Source organism: Natator depressus, chromosome 6, assembly GCF_965152275.1.
Source record: "Natator depressus isolate rNatDep1 chromosome 6, rNatDep2.hap1, whole genome shotgun sequence".
In the NCBI taxonomy this organism is placed as follows: Eukaryota; Metazoa; Chordata; order Testudines; family Cheloniidae; genus Natator; species Natator depressus.
The window spans coordinates 9,897,287-9,913,294 of NC_134239.1; positions in this window are offsets into that span (position 1 = coordinate 9,897,287).

Consider the following 16,008-nt stretch of genomic DNA (forward strand, 5'->3'; position numbering starts at 1 on the left):
ATATAAAAACACACTAGAAAGAGCTTAATGCAGACTATGCTCAGACTGATTTCTGATAGCTTCTAAAACACAGATCACAGTGAACATCATTAGAGGACTCTCAAACAACTTACAGGGATACTCCCCTATTCCCAGACACACTACACTACTAGTTAAACCAGTCTTTAATGTTGCTGTGAGAGTTGCACAGTAGTAGTGTGGCTCTTGGTACACTTTACTTTTCAAGTTACTTGGAGAACTCTTCATCTGTGCTGGAATCTCTCCACTTCCTTTTCCTTTTAAATTCCAGAATTCCATTACAGAAACGGCAACTCTCTGTTTGATCAAGTTTTTGGAAACATATAAAATGGTACCCAGTGTTGTATGTCATCCTAACAGTTTGTACCTGTAAGGACAGCACCTTTGCTTTAATTAGTGCTAATGTTTATTTAGATAACTTTGATGTTCTCTACTGAACTAATCAACATTTGGAACATTATTTTAAATATTAATATTATATACAAGCTATATTGAAAAGAACCGAAGAGGGGCAGATGAATGATTTATCTGGCCTAGGAACATTTCTTTCTCTGAACAGTCATAGAATGTATCTGAAAAGAGGCAGTACTGTACAGTACTTTAATATAATACCCCAAATGCATTTTGTTTTCTGTCAACTTACTTGCAAGCAAGCACAGAAATCTCTGATGGAAATAGCTGAGGGTCACATTTTAGAATTTTTCTGTGATTAGATTTAACTTCCAGTGTAATTAACTTCCAGGTTTCAGAGTAGCAGCCGTGTTAGTCTGTATTCGCAAAAAGAAAAGAAGCACTTGCGGCACCTTAGAGACTAACCAATTTATTTCAGCATAAGCTTTCGTGAGCTACAGCTCACTTCATCCTTTTCTTTTAGTGTAATTAATATGATGCATGGTTCACCATTAGTGAGATGACATTTACTCAATTGATATCTTTTGCACTTGTTCACTTTGACTCTGAAATTGTAAAATAAGCAAAAAAAAGTTGCTAATTATTATAACACAAATATTTTAATTAATTAAGGAATTTCTGCTTTTGTTGTTAGTGCTGTTCACCAGTGACACCTTATTTACTCATTCTTAATGGTTTAAATTATAAGACCCTGTTTGATACAGAAGGGAATTTTCTTCATGAATTACGACAGAGAATTCCTGTATAATTTGGTGCTGTGTGTGCCTCTCCATAAGAACTTTCATGCTCCATAATCCTGATGCAACCAACTACTGCACCAACATCCATGTGGAGGGGGAACATTGATAAAGGTGAATGTGCAGAAGGATAGGAAAAGGGCTTCAGACATTCATATATTTTAAGGCCAGAAAGGATCAGTAGATCATCTAGTCTGACCCCTGTATAAAATCATCTAGTCTGACCCCTGTATAAGACAGGCCATTAAATTTCACCTAGTTACTCCTGTATTGAGCACAATATCTTGTATTTGGCTAAAGCATCTTCCATAACGGTGTCCCAACAGGCTTTGAAGATACCAGGAGCTGGAGAATCCACCACTTCCCTTGGGAGTTTGTCCTCATGGTTAATCACCCTCAGGGTGGAAAACTGGTGCCTTATTTCTAATTTAAATTAATCTTTCTTCAGCTTCCAACCATCGGTTCTTGTTCTGCCTTTGTAGAAGGAGCATTCTGGGGGGAAGAAAGCAGGTTCTCAGGCACCACTGATCTTGAGAAAGCCCCACTCCTGTGATACAAATATCTATTAGCTGGGGACTCCTGAAAAGTGTATCTACTTCATGTTGGGCCCATTCGTGCTAACCCCCCATCCCATGCAATATAAGGCTGTGTTTATTTCTAATTTCCCCTTTGGAAGGTCCCATTTCACCCCCACCCCTAATACAGAGCTTTGTTTACTCTCCCCCCGCCCCAGTTTAAGTGGAAGGGAAACAACTAACTGCCACTCAGGGCTAGGGAAGGACCTTCTCAGCCTGAGAGGGAGGATGGAAAATTATCCCCAGACATAGGAATTTTAACTCCCATGTTGAAAAGGGGTCACTAATACAAGGGGAGGGGTTTTTCTTTTAAAATTCCTGACCGGGCAACAAAAACAAAAATAAAATGGGCTCCCCAGATACTTTATTACTGTCCCCACCACCAGCAGCAAGATGGTTCAATTCAGAGCAAAGCAAGACACTAACAGTCTCAATGAACCATTTTGATAGTGGGTGGGGAGAAGAGGGGAAAGAAAATGCCAAAGGCTCAAAATTGACCTGCTTCATTTTTATTTTCCACATTTTTAAATGCACAGATTCATGGATTCCAAGGCCAGAAGGGACCAGTGTGACCATCTAGTCTGACCTCCCATGTAACACAGGCCAGAGAACGGCCCCAAAATCATTCCTAGAGCAGAGCTTTTAGGAAAACATCCCAACTTGATTTTAAAAAAATCAATAGATTTGAGGGTTTGGTGAGGGATCCCCCCCTCCCCCCGTGAGAATGGGACCTTCCAAAGTGGCAGTTATGGCAGTTGGCCAGACCCTTCCTCTGCCCCCACAGTGTCAGGCTCACAACTGCTGAGCTCACAGTGTCAGGGGAGGGCTCAGCAGTCGTGGCCAGGCCTGAACTGGGGGTAATTTAATCCCCACAGCCTATGGCAGGGTGGGGTTTAATTGGTGTGACTGAATGCACCCCTATATTCACACCCTAAACACTCCTGAAATTACCTTTGTATAATATATGCCTTGTAAGGTATCATTTCAAATCTAATAACTTTCTGATCAATAATATCTTGATAAAATGTATGTAGCAATGTTATGTGTAAAGTTATGAACATAAGCTGGAATCATGTGTTTACCAGACAAGTCTGGGAAGTGGGCAAACCCGTCCCTTAAAGACAAGGAGCAAGCTGATGTCCCAGCCAGGTGCCATCAAAAGTGATGGGCCATCACCTACCAAGTGGCCATTCTTTTGGCAAGGAAAAGGGTAGGAACAAACAGATCTGATCTAGGCAATCAACAGTGTAAAATCTCCCCCTCATGAGACTCCATGTCTCCTTGCTTTCAGCTGCAAAGAACTTTATGTAAGGGTCATTCTCAGGGAAATACATTTCAAAGGGTGACTGAAGTATAAAAGTGAGGGGCAAAAGCACTCCAAGTTATCTCTCCCTGTCCTTCTCTCTCTTTTCCACCTGAGAAGACAAAATAATTCAGCTCTTTAACTTTGGGAGGAATCCTAACCTGAAGATTGGTCGGTACGGCAGTTGGAAGCACGTGGTACAAATTTTACCTTAAACCAAACCTACTTTGTAAAGATTTAGTACTACAAAGCATTTTATCTTTATTTTTCTTCTAACAATTTCTGACTTTAATGCTTTAATACTTGTACTCACTTAAAACCTATCTCTTTATAGTTAAATACACTTTTTTGTTCTTTAATCAAAATTAATCCGGTGTTGTCAGTTGGTCTGCCTGTCTGTCCTGAATCCATTGGGGTGAGGTGGGGCATGATTCTTCTGAGACCAGCTCAGGGGCGAGGAGGGGGTATCCCCCATTGACAGGAGAATGAGCAGAGTCAGGCCCAGAGCTAACTCTTCCAAGGTGATAACTCCCCTTTAAATCACTGCACAAACTGAAATGTTCCCCAGCACCAGGGATTGGTCAATTGCACTTGCCCATCTCCATGTGCAAAACATTCCTTGCACCCAGTGTGAGCTCATAGCTTTCCTGCCTCCTGGCACTAAGAGCTCTCTGATGGGCATGTCTCATTGTCCTCCTCAGACACAGAGACCAGGCCCCATGAGCCTGAATCTTTTTGTACATAATAATGTCATTAGGACTGTAGTGAGGCAGAGTGGTCTCCCACTGAGCCAGAGGGGGAGAAGCCACTCTCTGATCCTTGGTGGGTGGAGCCTGGCCATGCCGACTTCTCCTGCCATGCCCTGCCCTTACAGGAGACTGACCCTGGAGAAGAGTTGCCAGGACGGCCGCTCACTGTAGACTCCAAGAAGACAAAGGACCCCTGGACTACCCCTCGCCCAGACCATAGTAGGAAGTAGCCCAGGGGAACCAGTCCATGGTCCGGTTTTGCTGTTAGACCCCAAGTCAGCATGTTGCAGTAGGCCCCCCGCTGACCCAATGGTGGAACACTCTGCCACTATTAGGGCCCTGGTCTGGGACCCTGTGGAGGAGGTTGGGCCTGGGTCTCCCTACCCCCTGCTGCCAACTCCACCTCGTGGTGGCAGCCTCCCCACCTTAGGCCAAGAGGCTTGCATTTATCTGCCGTCTGTCAGGCAATAGACTGTTTGTTTGCTCTACCCTGCCTAAGGACCTCAGGGGCCTAGACCATCTTGGCCCTGTCCAACTACCGAGACCACAGATTCTCATGCTCGATTAGCTAATTCCCCAGTAGTGGGCCGTGCCCCAGTGACATAGTGAGGTGGAGTGGCCTCCCGCTGAGCCAGAGAGGGAGGGACGACCACTAATCCACTACAAGGACAAGCTAAGAATACCAGGCAATGAAGCAGAGTGAGGTGCCTGGAAACAGTGTCCCCACTCCCTGCTGCTAAATGTCAGAGCTGAGACCCTAGAACATCTCAGTGTTAATGGCATTCAAGTGTTGCTTCCGCTTCCAGGGACAAAGACTTGAGTTATTCAGAAAAAGAGCCATTATAACAGGCAGCAGCTCTCTGACCCCTGTAATGTATCAGTCCTTCATCCCTGCCCTTCCCTGTGATCAGTGCAGTGAGGGGCACAGAGGAGGCATCACAGCCTTTCAGTTACTCAGGAGCAGGAAGCTCCTTGTCAGTCTCTTAGTGAGAAACTTTCCTCATTTTTTCATTTTGCAAACTGAAACCCCCCCGAGGAAATAAAATAATACATTGCATCTGTGGGGGTTGAGGGGAAGGAGCTGCAGCGAGTGACTGGCCTGGGAGAAACCAGGCAGCCCTCACTCCAGTTGTCTCCTCTGTCCTAGCTACAGCCCATAATGTCCTCTCAATGGGATGTTCAGATGCTGACCCCATGCTGACCTAGTGCCTGGTTAAAATGGGGAGGTGGGGGCATTTCAAGGCAGGTTCAGGGTCTAGCTCCTGTCTAAAGGCTTTAGGGAGAAGGATCAGGCAAGAGCAAGCAGAGGTTCCCCCTTATCACATACAAGGGCCAGGTCTCTCTCCCCTATGAGTTCTCTGAACAGATTACTTTTGGGAGTGAAGGCATACTTATGCATGACAGAAGCCTGTTGTGGATTTTACAGGCCTGTTCTGATAATGCTTGACAGCATAAGTAGAACTGTGTATGTGTAAAAAATTGCAGAGTAATCATATCTGTGAGAGCCACAAAACATAAAGTAATTAAAAAGCTAGAAAAGACCAGTGTGAACTAACACTAAACCTGTACTGATGGGGTAAGGGGTGAGGAATTAACATGGAAATGAGACTAATAAATATATATAAGAAAAGATATCAAAAAGTAATTAATAAGTTTGTGTAACATAGGGAGGTTGAAATTGTATTGTCCAGTGCTGGAGGTGATGGTGACGAGATTGTCCTAATGAACTTCTCACTTGGAAGTAATTGATCACAGCTTGCTGAGTGCTTTGCCTTAATAAATATTTGTTAGATCCATCTGCTCCGTAAATGAACCTCAATCCAACATTCTGGAGAGCCAGCCAAGCACTCTGCAGATTGGGCTAACAGCCAATATTCCAGGAACCACAACCTACGGCTATTGAGGGGTGTGACAGAATGTATCTCTATGTTTACACCCTATATGCTATTGTAATAATCTTTGTACAAAATATGCATTGAGAGGTATCATTTGAAATCTCAGAATTTGCTGGTCATTGCCCTGATAAAATGTGTGTAGCAAAATTGTAAGTGAAGTTATAAGGTTCCACTGTATGGTGTTCTTAACATATATTGCAAACTGAGGTTGGCAAACAGGCCTGTCTCAAACAAAGGAATGGGTGCCTGTCTTAATTTACATTTTAAGCAGTAAACAGAGTCATCAAGCAGAAAGGGAAACAAAAGAAGCTCAAACAGTCAAGGAAAAAACAGCAGAGAGCATCCTTCCCTATAGATTCTCTCTCTCCTAAATCTCATCTGCAAATGTTTTCCAAGAGGGAGACTGACACTATAAAATGAAGAGACAAATACCCAATGCCCCCTCCCCTCCTCTCTCTCTACATCAATTGATTCACTACACCAGGAGGGAAAAAGGAAGTGGTCACTGAACTGGAGAAGGGGTCCTGACCTAAGAACTTTGGTCAGCAAGACTGCTGAGAGCATGTGGTTAGGCACCAGTTGCATTTTATTTTTATGTAACCATTTCTGATGTTTATGGCTCATTATATGGACTCATGTAAAACCCCTCTCTTTGTAGTTATTAAACTTCTCGTAATGTTTTATCCAATTCAGTGCTTTTAAATTGAAGTGTTTGGGAAACTCCTTTTGGGATAACAAGATGTGTGCATATTATTTCGATTGATGAAATGACAGACTTTTATATAAACTTCTATTGTCCAGGAAAGGGCTGGGCAGTACAGGACATAGATTTCTGGGGGGAAATCTGAGATTGGGAGTAAGTTGGAATCGCCCTGGAGTGGCTGGCTGGCTACAGCAAACATAGATCTAGCTGGGAGTGATTTGCATGCTAGAGGCCATTTGTGAGCAGTGCAGGCTGGAGGCTACAGCAGCAAAGCATTGTAAAGGGCACCCCAGGTTAGAGATCTGGGGTGACAAAGGTATTCATTAGTCTGGACATAGCGCTGACTTCCCCTCTAGCCAGGGGGTGTTCGACCCTCCCCTCCGCCCCTTCCCCCAAGCCCACACCCCCACTTGATCCCTTCCCCTAAGCCCCCTCCCCTGCCTCTTCCCACCCTGCCTTTTCCCCACCTCTTTCTCCCCCCAAGCGCACACATGCCCCCCACTGTTCCCACCCTGGAGCCTCGTGAATGCCGCGAAACAGCTGTTTACGGTGGGCGGGAGGCGCTGGGAGGGAGGGGGAGGAGTTGAGGAGCAGGCAAGAGATGCTGTGGGGAGGGGGGAGTTGGCTGCCAGTGGGTGCTAAGCACCTGCTAATTTTTCTCCATCCGTGCTCCAGCCCCAGAGCACCTACGGAGTCAGCGCTTATGAGTCTGGATTATACTGTGGGACTGTTTAAAGGGATTTAAGGCATTTTTCAGGGACAATGGAGTTGCTGGGGAGATCTGCAGATACGTATCTAGCTCGACATGGTGGGGGTCCGGTTAAGGAGGAAGACAGCCTGACAAGCCAGAATCCATTTGAACTGGGGACGAAGCTGTTGGAAAGCAACTTTTTTTTTTTTTTTTTTTGGCAACAAAAGGTTGCTAAGAAAAAGGCGAAAGCCACCGTTGTTCAGAGTTTGATAGTAGCAGCCAGAGCTTTTGTGAAACAATGCAGCATTGAAACGGGAATGTAGAACATACAAAACGCCTGAACTCAAGGATGTGCAGGAGGGTGGAATGCAAGGTCACAGAGCTAGGGGCACAGGGTGTTACAAGGTCTGAGGCTTTGATTGAGAAGCCCCAGGAATGTGAGTCTCTCGTGGAGGAGAGCGACATTCTGCAGACACAGCTAGAAGCAGTACAATGGGAGAATACAGAAATGGCAGGGCTTTTAATCAGACAGTGAAACTTTTGAAAGGAAAATGCATTAATGTGTAGAGTGTCGTAGTGTCAAAAGACGTTCCATTCCTTTATAGTCCACTTTATCCTTCCTTGACCAATCTGGATTCGAAATCTCCTACAGCACCTGTTCCTGTGAAGCCTATAATCATATCCACAGTCCAAAACAATCAGAGTAGTACATGTGCAGAAGTGAAGGTTAAAAACCTTTTACCAGAGGAGATATCAGCCATAATGAAAGAAATAGATCCTTGTCCCAAAAAGCAGAGGTATGGAGGAAGTATTAAAGAGGCTTATGACAAGTAGGGAGCAGGCTGAGTTTTGTGATCTGACTAGAGGGAATTGGGAGAGAATTTTGCAGAAGGGAGTTTGCTCTGGGTTTGGCTGCATACGCCACAGGGCTATAGAGGTCAAGGACAGTGGCAGTTCCTGTGTTCAGAGATTATCCAAACTTTATTCGGGTCTGGCACAGCAATCACCATTGTCGGTACTGTTAAGCAGAAACCTATTAGCCCCGTGCATAATATGAAGGGCAACTATTTTTGCTTGATCTCTAATAATCTTGATATAGGCTACCAAAAACTTGTAGATGGGCTACTTCCAAAGATTAAAAAGGCAGTCAAAATGATGTTTGATAGGGATTGTACTGATTTTCAGATTTTGGGTAAAAAAGCAGAATGTGGTTATTGCCATGGCCCCTTGAGGTAAGAATAGGGACCCATTGGAGGAGGCTAAAGCATTCAGGGTTGAAAGTGGCCTGCCAGAAACCCAGTTCAGAGGGTAGTCCGGAGACCTCTGAATACTGGAGAGGGTACAGCTGAGGGAAAGGCGGCCTTGAGCACCCACGGCTCACTTTCTACGAGATACAGAGGCATCATGAGGAACTGGAGGAAGATGTGCAGGGGCTTAAGGAGCTGATTTGGGGGGCAAGGAGCTGTGCTCCAACTGGAACTGCTTCCTTCATCCCCCACTTATCCAGGAGTCTTACCCTCATTACCTTGGATAAGTGGGGATGCCCTGCTGTGTCATCGCTTGTAGAAGGCATTCACAAGTCAGCTTTGCTTGATAGTGGATGTCTGTCTCTTTAACATCTAGAATTAAGATGGGGGACTTCACACAACAAGACAACAGTAGAAACTGTGACTGGAGTGACAGGGCAAGGAGATACTCACTGGTGTAGACCCTTAGATGTCCCAGTAGGGAGCTTTTCTGTTACTCATGTCTTTCTGGATGCTGCTTCTTGGGAATTTTAGGAGCAGATTGGGTGAAAGCTGGGGGTTGTTTGGTGGATATGGCTAATCTTTGGCTATGGCATACGTCACAGGTTGAGAATATGTCTATACCAATAGCTTTCAGTGTTTACAGTTAAGGGAGTTCATTCTTTATACTGGAGGGAGTATGTGACGGATACTGAGGTTTTGGAGCTGTGCTTCCCATTTGCCCAAGTTTTTGCAAGTCTAAACATGAGTATGAGACCGTGGATGTAAGTATCAGGTTCAGGGAATGGATCCTAGAGAGGCAGTGGACTCAATGCGTGTAGCTTCAAGGAACAACATTGTTTTATTTTTTATTTTTGGAGAGGGGGTGTGTGTAAAATATTTCATGGAATCAAGTTTGCTTTAGCAGCTTGATACAGCATATCAGATAGGGAAGAGCTGCCTTTTCTAGGCATTGGGATGCACTGTGCCTTTAAGAAAGAACACAGCCCTGGGACTCCTTCTGCTTCCCCTTCCCCCACCCCATTTTTGCAGCCACAGATGGCTTGGAGTAACTTTAATCCCTGTGCCCCTCCCTATCCTTAGGTTTCCCCCTCTGTCACTGTCTGGCAGCACTTAGCCCGGTTCTCAACCCCAGCTCCTACCCCATCCCTGATTTTGCCCCTTCCTTGGCCTCTCTCCTTGTCCTTTCCCTGCCTCCAGCTATTTGACCCTCCTGTGCAATGTGCATTCAATTTCTGCCCTGCCCAAACTATACCCCTCCCTCCCCCATGAACCCCAGAGCAGCAGGGACTCCAGGGAGCAGGTTGTATGGGAAGAGTAGGGCAGCGGTTTCAGCAGATGTTACTGAGGCTGCTCAGTACAGCACAGCAGCAAATTCTGACGGGCAGCAGCAGTTTGTGACAATTTGCTGTTCCCAGGGCTCACAGTCCCACGAGCAGCCCCCCGCCCTGTGTCCAGGAGCTGGGCCCAGCCTCCACTCTCGAGTGGGTCTGGGGGTAGCGGTGCAAGAGCAGCCTGAGCCAGAGCCCAAGCCCATGGGCCCAGCCTGGCAGCTGAGCTCAGGAGAGAGTAGAAGGGAGCTGAGCTGCAGCAGCATCGTCCTGTCCTGGGCCGGCAGGGAGCTGGGGACATGCAGAGGCCAGAGGGGATAGGCAGGGGGTCAGGGATGGGCCTGTCTGTGCTGAGTGGGAGCAAGGAGCTGGGGTTACAGATCATTTCTTGCTCTCCCATCACAGTAAGATCCGTGTTGGAGCCTTTGCTGCAGGCTGCGGGGGAGGCTGGACATACACAACAGGCCCTGCAAGTGTGGGGGTTGGAGAGTGAGGGAAGGCCCCAGCTGGGATAAGCGCTCCCCCGGGAGAGAAAATGGCTGTAAAGCGAGGGACAGCAGCAGCCCTGGGTCTCCAGTTCCAGTTACCGATAGAGCAGGGGGTGCAGCCTCCAGTGAAAATGGAGAATCAGGACGCAGCAGGCCCAGAGCTAGGGGAGGGGGCAGGAAAAGCCTCTGATGTCATCCAGGCTGGGACCATTGGGGAGTTACTGAGATGGGCAGCACCGCGAGAGGTCAAGCAGGAGCTGAGCCAGCCACCCTCTGTGGGGATGACACCCACATAGAGATGTGCCGTCGGCGCTTCAGGCAGTTCTGCTACCAGGAGGCCGAGGGGCCCCAGGAGGCTTACAGCCACCTCCAGCTCCAGGAGCTCTGCCATGGCTGGCAGGAGCTGCACCAAGGAGCAGATCCTGGAGCTGCTGATCCTGGAGCAGTTCCTGACCATCCTGCTGGAGGATTGCAGAGTGTGTCTGGGAACGTGGCCATGAGACCTGTGCCTAGGCAGTGGCCCTGGCAGAGAGGTTCCAGCTGGGTCATCCAGAGGCTGAGAGGCCAGGGCTACAGGTCAGAGCATTTAACCCTAATCATCCCAGTGAGGAATGGGGTTGGGGAAGGGAGACAGACTGTGCTATGTCTGTGCCAGGATCTAGGGTATGCCCATTTCTGTAGAGACTGTTTCCCCCCACACTGACTGCCCAGCCGCATGGGAGCTTCCAGGGGGGCACAAAGAGTGGCAGAGCCAGAGCTATTGGTTTCTTACTTCCAGGAAGCACCACAGCTCTATATACTGCCCCTGGGCATTGAGCATGGGTCTGTATCCCCCCAACCACCCCCATCCCTGTGTCCATTATGGATGTTCTGTGCCGTTTCCCGTCTCAGGCCCAACTCTCCTCAGAGGGTGCCAGGCCCCAGCACCAAGTTGACGTGTTTGACTTGTCCTCAGGTCATGGTGCATGTGAAAGTTGATGAAGTGACCTCAGAGAAGATATTATCCCCTGGGGCATTATGGGAATCTCCTGGCTCTCAACTGGAGCAGCCACAGCCCCATCACAAGTGTGTATTCCAGGAGAAGATAGGATGGGATGAAGACCCAAGATCCCAATACAAGCTGCCCTGTGTCCCCAAAGAAGAGCTCTAGCCTCTCCAGGAAATGGGTAATATGATGACTACAGGATATGACAGGATGGATGTGGGGAATTCTGAAGGGGCAGCTGTGAAGGGAGTGCCCAGGGCTGGGTGTGTGGGGAAAATAGGAGGCGCTGCCTGGCTCAGGCTGGGAGTAATGGAATATGGAACTGTTCATCTCTAGGACACATGGTAACTAAGGAGGACTTAAACAATATCTCATAGTGATAAACATTTAAATAACCAACTCATGTAGCTTTCACACAAGAGTTCTAAAAGAGTTGGCTGAGGCATTCTCTGAGCTGCTGATGTTAATTATTGATAAATCTTGAAATGGTGGGGAAATTACAGCAGAGAGGAAGAGAGCTAATGTTGTGCCAATATTTTAAAAATGAAAGTGTGATGACTTGGAAAATTAAATGCTGGTTAACCTGATATCAGTCCCAGGCAAAATAATATAAAAGCTGGTAGGGGATTCAATAAACAATGAAGCAAGGATGGAAGTAGAATCAATGACAATCAACATGGTTTCATGGAAAATAGGTCTTGCTGAACAAACCTGTTTGCAGAGCTCTGGGACCACAATGAGGAGGACCCTGAGAGAAGGCTCAGGACCTGAAAGCCCCTCCCCTGAGGAGCCCTAATGAATCCCTCAGAACTGCTCAAATATGAGAGAGGTGGGAAGAGCTGGAGATCAGAAAACCTTCCCAGAGCTCCTGCGCTGAGATTGTGGCCTATCATGCTTTAGCTTGCTTTGTTGTGTCTTGCCAGGTGTCTAGCAAGCCTCCCACTCCACTTGGGGATGAGCAAGTTATAAATAAATAGAATAGATACATAGATAGCCATCAAAGTTAGTTTTCTGGTCATTATGTAAATTACCTGTTACCCATGATTATATCAATGAGATTGGGGAATGGAGCTGTTTTCTTCATCTTCCCCTCATTGGGGATATTAGGGCTGGAAATCCCACCTCACTCTTTCAGAAGTCTCTTATCCCCCTCCTCTCTAATCCCAGGAAGTTGGTCCTCCTGGGAGAATGTCCTCATTTGCTATGGGAGCCCTGTTATTAAAGGATAGGATATGCCCTAGAGCAAGAGTCTGATGCACCACCAGCAGAGGGAGCTAGACAGCTTGGTTTGGACATCACTTGTCAGATGCATACTATCCTCCCAGAGCATTCCATCACGTGTCTGATGGAGAATTTATGGCCTATTCATGCCGAGTAAATTTGAAACTTCCAAGATTCACAGACAATTGCCATAGATTGCATTTCTCTGCGGGGGCCTGACACTTTCCCTGAAAGGTTTGTACCTATGAGCACCTCAGAGATGGGATTTGTTCCTTAGTGGCCCCTTCCCTCCCTGCCATGGAGCTTTTACTGCTCCAGTGAATTCTCTGAGTTTGGGATGTTTCCACCCCCTTACTTTGCTTCCCCTCTAAATGCTCCTGCAGCATCTCCCAGAGGGTCCTTGTTCATAGAGCACCCAGCACTGCTCTCACGGGGGAGGGCACTTGCTGTGCTTGAGGCAGATGCTGCCCTGCCTGTTGGGGCTGTTTCTGGCCTGGGTGAGTGACTTCTGAATAACAAATTTTCTGAGATGCTAAAACTAGTTCAGCTGCTTCCAGCCCAGAAGAATCCTGTGGAGAAGCTACGATAAAATACACAACTTCCAGATTAAATTAGTGAGGAGCAAATGTATTGGTGAGTAAATGTGTGGCAAGGAGTAAGATGATGGAGATGGGCTGGATGCCTCAGCTGGATGGGATACAGAGCCTTTCACCTCTGGGTCACCAGTTCAACTTCAACCCCGGCCTGGTCAGCAGCACCCAATGTAATTTGATTGTGTGTGAGGCTACGAATGACTTGGTGGGGGTCCATCCATTTGATAGCGGGCAGCTGTCCCAGTCCCCTCCCAAACCCATCAGCACTAATATCCCATTGCTGGGTTCAGCAGAGAATCCAGGGGGCTGAATGGGCCACGGAGACTGAACTCTCCTGAACTGACAGGAGTCGAGAGTCAGCTGGGTCAGGATACTGGAAGATCAGCAGCAAAAGACAAACTTGCAATCACAACCACAAATCAGATGCCAGGAAACCAAGCCAGGGGAGCAGCAGCAGAAACAGGCACCACACGGTCCAGAACAGGGAGCAGCCCTGGTGTTCAGTCAGCTTCCTGTTCCTGCTGCTGTCTTAAGCAGGACCAGGGGGCCAATTAGCTTTTCTGGGACTCCTCCAATAGGACCTCAGGAGTGGAGCCTCAAACTGGGGCTGAACTTCATGGGCCTTAGGTAAGCAATTTTCAGCAGGCTTCCAGATGGAGGGTTGGAGTGTGGCTGCTCCCATGAACCCTGCAGACCCAGGTTGAAGACCCCTGGGCTGTGACCATGAGTGATCTCTCCCCGCTCAAACCTCCTGCAGCAGGAAACAGTCTCCAGGATCCTGGACACATCCTCTGAGATTCAAATGAGGATATCAGGATGAGAAATAGGTTTCTGTTCCAAGCCTGGGATCTGGGGACAGGGAAAGCTCCCAACCAGGATATGTATGTAGCAGGAGCCCCCTATTTGTTGCAAGAGCCCCAAGTGGCAGGATGAGTGAACGGTTCTTCCCTCCAGGAGGTGCATGGGATCTTCCATCTGAGCCTCAAAGGGACCCATGTTGCTTGGTTTGACAGGATGAGATGACCTGTCCCCACTGCTCCCTGAGCTGGGCTGGCTGCAGGATATATCTGTGTGAGAGGCTGGGACAGAGCCTGAAAGACAGATGTGACAATCAGGGTTCTGTCACCTTAAGGGGAGAACAGAGGGTCTGAACCCCAAATAATGAGCAATTGAATCAACAGATTCAATGAAGTAGTATTGTGCCATATAGGTACATCATAAGGTCCTCTCATGGATTGGTAACTGGTTAAACATTGCTCTGCACTGACTTCCCTGACCACGGGTCACCCAATGGCCCTCTGCACCCCCAACTTAGCAGCTCCAGCTACCAAGAGAGCAAGAACCAGAGGCCTTCCTGCTCCTGGAACAGAGGAGTAGGTTGATGATCTGCCTGGATGTGAGTGTTGGCCCTCCCCATGCCCATGGTCTATACTCCATTCAGGGCAGCGCACAGGAACTGTGATTCCTATTCTGGATCTAGGGGTGGTTTCAGTTTGCTGACAGGAGACTGTACATGAGCCCTTGCAGTTGCGGGGTGATCCAGGCACGAACACGGGCACGGAAGTTTGAGGAACAGGGCAGAGGCCTGTGTGGGCCAAGGAGGGCAGGGATTTGGGAAGCAAGAGCAGAGGATCCAACACTTTCTAATGTGGGACAGGATGGTCCCCATTTCAAAGACAGAGAAAGTGAGGCACCAGATGGGAGAGTGACCTGGCCAGGATCACGTTACCACTCAGTGGCAGGGTTGCAGTATAACCTGTTCCCTGCTCTCATCACTGGACCCTGCTGCCCCTTCTGTATGACCATTCCAGCCATCCTCTCCCACAGGCCATCCCCACCACTCTCCAATACCAGGCTGTTTCCATAATGGAAGCAAGCTTGTAACAGTGTTCACTCACCACTAGGTGCCCCTTCCTGGCAAGGCCTGGTGTCACTGCTTTCTTGCTGGGCTAGCACCCCCGCCGATAGTCACGAGGGCACTTTGGCAGTTTTTTGGCTGCGAACTCAGCCCTTCAGCCAGGTGACCATCTTTTAGTCCTCTCCTTCCTGGGTCGCACTTATCCCAAACGAAAAGTCCAAAAATGTCTTTAACCAAAACAAGGTCCTCCGTCCCTGTCGGGGGCTTTTCATCAGCCTGACTTTGGCTCGGCCTGCCCATGTTGTCCTTGGTAGCCCTTTCTATGGCCTTGTACATCCCCTTCCTTAGAGACCGTGGGAGAACCAGTCCTACCCTGGATTCTAGGTTCTGCCCCAAGGCCCTGTACCGAACAGCTGGACCTGCTCCTGTAACTTTGCTGCGGTTTTCCCTGGCTTTCCCCTCAGGTGGAGCTCGCTCTGTAATCCATTTGGCCTAGCTCCAGGCTTTATTGCCCACAGGCCAAGCCCCCCGTCATATACGCTCCTCCTTAGAAACTGGCCCACACAAGGGGAAGTTCTGTTCTTGTCCAAGCTTCATCCCTCGTCATCTGGTCGCTGTCACCGGCTGTGCGCTTGTACAGCCTGCACCCACAGTGTCTCCAGCTCCCCTGCCAGCTCCCTCACCAGAATGCAGAGGCATCCTCCTCTTCTGCAGGATCCCAACGCTCTTCCTGCAGCCACTCATTCCCATTAACAGCTGCTTGCAAAGCCTCTTCTGAAGCCTTTAGCTTCTTCTGTAGCCTCTTTGCTATTGCCGCTGCAGATGCCAAAACCTTTTCCATCAGGGTCAGAGAGCCCACCATGGACTGCTCCACCCTTGTGTTTGTCCCTACTCCAGTCTGCTTCATCTCTGGGCCAACCATTTCGTCCTTCACCTCCCTGCAGCACCCGACAAGGTGTGCTGGTGGAGGGTCTGCAAAGTCCATGGCCATCCCTGCCACCTCCACGTTGCCTGCTTCATGTGGGTTTGTGTCAGAGGAATCTTCTCCTTTCTTTCTAACTTCTTGGGGCCCTGGCCCCTCCTTTTGACACTCAGCAATTTCCTAAGCAGGCTGTGTCTTTTGATATGGCCTGCTTCTCTGCACCCAAAACAAAGAACTCTTGTCCCCATCTTGGCATTAGGCCATGCTTGTACACTTTCTCA